The sequence below is a fragment of the Nicotiana attenuata genome, chromosome 4 (assembly GCF_001879085.1).
Source record: "Nicotiana attenuata strain UT chromosome 4, NIATTr2, whole genome shotgun sequence".
Classification (NCBI taxonomy): Eukaryota; Viridiplantae; Streptophyta; class Magnoliopsida; order Solanales; family Solanaceae; genus Nicotiana; species Nicotiana attenuata.
In genome coordinates, this window is record NC_031992.1 from 962,305 (window position 1) to 965,931 (window position 3,627).

The following is a 3,627-nucleotide window of genomic DNA, read 5'->3' on the forward strand; positions in this document are numbered from 1 at the left end:
ACAAAATGTTCCATCCCGTGTATTATGCAAGTAAGACTATGAATGAAGCTCAACAGAATTACACGGTGACGGAGAAGGAGTTATTGGCCATTGTATTTGCCATGGAGAAATTTAGACCATATCTTATGGGGGCCAAGGTGATTGTGCACACGGACCATGCCGCCCTTCGGTATTTGATGACCAAGAAGGATTCCAAGGCAAGATTGATGAGATGGGTGTTACTTCTTCAAGAATTTAACTTAGAAATAGTGGACCGGAAGGGAAGTGAGAACCAAGTTGCGGACCATTTGTCCCGGTTGGAGGAAGAAGGGAGGCCATGTGACGGCCTTAAGATAAATGATACATTCCCCGACGAGCAACTTCTTTCCGTGTCAATGTGTGACATGCCATGGTTTGCGGACATCGCCAACTTCATTGTGACCGGAATTGTCCCGTGTGAGCTCTCTTCTAACCAAAGGAAGAAACTCAAGCGGGATAGTTTGGATTTTTATTGGGATGATCCGTACTTGTTTAAAATTTGCACGGATGGTGTGATTAGAAGATGTGTCCCGGAAGGTGAACAATTGAGCATATTGGAGGCTTGTCACTCCTCCCCCTATGGTGGCCATCATGGAGGGGTGAGGACGGCTTCAAAGGTCTTGAGTTGCGGTTTCTATTGGCCGACTTTGTTTAAAGATGCTAGTGACTTGGTAAAGAGATGTGATGCATGCCAAAGAGCCGGCGGAATTTCAAAAAGGGATGAGATTCCTCTCAATACGATTCTCGAGGTGGATATTTTTTATGTTTGGGGCATTGATTTCATGGGTCCTTTCGTGAGCTCTTGTGGGAACACTTATATTCTTGTGGCGGTGGACTATGTCTCAAAGTGGGTTGAAGCCGTGGCTTTACCCAACAATGAAGCCCGGAGTGTTGTGGCATTCTTTAAAAAGAGTATCTTCACAAGGTTTGGCACCCCTCGTGCTATCATTAGTGATGGGGGATCTCACTTTTGCAACAAGGCTTTCGACTCATTGCTTGCCAAGTATGTAGTAAATCACAAAGTGACCACCCCCTATCATCCTTAAGCTAGTGGTCAATTGGAAGTCTCCAACCGAGAAATAAAGAGTATCTTGTCCAAGACGGTAAATGCTAATAGGACCGATTGGTCGAAAAAGTTGGATGACGCTTATGGGCATATCGGACGGCTTACAAGACCCCAATTGGTATGTCCCCGTACCGGTTGGTGTTTGGGAAAGCTTGCCATCTTCCGGTAGAATTGGAGCACAAAGCTATGTGGGCCTTGAGGAAGTTGAACTTGGAATGGGATGTTGTGGCGAATCTCCGTGTTGAGCAACTTAATGAGCTTGATGAGTTTAGATTTCATGCCTACTCCAACTCGTCCTTGTATAAGGACAAGATGAAGTATCTTCATGACAAATATGCTCGGGAAAGGAATTCAAGGTTGATGATATGGTTCTTCTTTTCAACTCCCGGTTGAGGTTATTTCCGGGAAAGCTCAAGTCAAAGTGGAGTGGGCCATTTGAAGTTGTATGTGTGACTCCGTTTGGTGCTATTGATCTCAAGAACAAGAAAGGTGAAATTTTCCGGGTCAATGGGCATCGTGTCAAGCATTATTTGGGGATGTTGGTTGACAGCCACGTGGTGGCACTCATTCATTTGAAGTGATGTGATGGTAACATGCGTCGTGCCGTGACGTTAAATCAGGCGCTTCTTGGGAGGCAACCCATATCTTTTTCTTTCTATTTGATTTTCTTTGTAGCTTAGGATTTTTGGGCTAATTGTTTGTGAGATGTTGCAGGGATTGTGTTGAAGCAGTGCAAAACAAAGGAAAAACATCTGGTAGTCTCTGAAGTTTGCCAGTGCGGACCGCGGTGCACTTTTGTGTGGTCTGCGCTGGCATGTTGAAAATGCAGTGCTCTCTGAAGTTTTCCACCGCGGTGGCGGTCAAGTTTGGGCGGTCCGCGGTGGACCTGCGCGTTCGCGGTACACTTTAACGCGGCCGCGCAAGTTTTCCTTCTGAAACATCTTGTGTTGAAACCCAGCGCGGTCCGCGGTCACTTTTGTGCGGCCGCGCTGGTAGGTGAGTATGGGGCCCACAGTTCATCTATAAATAGGGCCCCAGGGTTTCATTTTACCCTTTTCGCACTTTGAAAACCCAGAGCCATATTGTACTATTCATCCCTCTTCTGAGACCACTTTTCTGACTTGCTTGGACTAGTTGCATTCAATCTTCACAAACTTGGTAACATTTCATGCATTTGTGATTAATTAATTTCTTATTTTCATTTTTTATGGCTTGCTCAGTAGTTTAGCTTCTTCTTTTTATTTAACTGTTAGTTTAGGTTAGTTTCAAACCAGGGTAATGCACTGAATATGCTTAATAAATGGGTGAACTGAGTAGGGACAAAGTAGGTGTAAAAACTTGAACAAGAATGACAAAAATGCACCCCTAACTTAGTACCCGTAAACCCTAGCTCAGCGCGGTCCGCGGTCCGCGGTCACTTTTGCGCGACCGCGCTGCCCTGACGCGGTCCGCATTGTAATTTTGTGCGGACCGCGGTGCTTTTGTGATTGAAAGATAAAAGTCTCCAGCGTGGCCGCATTGCTGTTTGTGTGGTCTGCATTGGCTCACGGCGGCCGCGTTGCATTTTTGTGCGGACTGCGGTGGGAGATTCAGAGAGTGGTAATTTGGGCCTTTGCCCAGCGCGGACCGTAGTCACTGTTGTGCGGTCCGCGGTGCCCCCAACGCGGCCGCACCCCTATTTTGTGCAGTCCGCGGTGCTATGTTCTGTAACCTGTTCTGCAGGGGTGCACTAAAATTATCTCTGCAACCTGTTTCTTCACCTGTTTCACTGAATGTGCTTAAACTAACAATGTTAGATGCTTATCTTTGCAGATAATGGTTAAACAAAGGGGCGCCAAACAATCACAACAACCCGGGAGAGGTGGTTCCTCCCGAGGGGGTAAAGGAAAGAGAATTGCAAAACTCACTCCCCAGGCTCGGGAGAACATCAAAAAGACCCGGCAATTGATAAGAGTTGCTGACAAGGCTACTTCTCATTCGTCGGGGAGTGAATATGTGCCCTCCAAAGGCATCTCCTCCGATTCAGTCCCAACTCATATAACCGACCCCCTCCACCTAGCTGATACCCCTTCACCATCACCCACCTCAAAAAGACCAGTGAATGTAGTCTCGGATTCTTCTGACGAGTCCGCAGCCGGTAGCGAGCAATACTCCACTTTGCCTCAGGATGCACCTGTCATCCAGCCGGTCCAGGAACAGGCTCCAATCCCAACAGTTTAGTAGCAGGAGGTAGTCTGAGGCTCCAGCACATACGGAGGACTTGGGGACCACTGATGACCCCATGCAGACGGACCAGGCTTAGGGAGCCCCTATATCCTTTCTTATGACTTTTTGATGCTTAGTTTGATAGTTGGCATTGGGGACAATGCCAGCTTTTATTCGTGGGGGTGCGCCCTACTTTTTTTTGTTGACTATCTGGATGACTGTATATATTTGACTCAGTTTTTGTTCATTTTGGTTGATTTCTATTTGGTATGTATATAACTTTACATTCAGTACTTTTTATCTTCTATTTTGGTTTGTATATAAAGTTCGTTACGTCT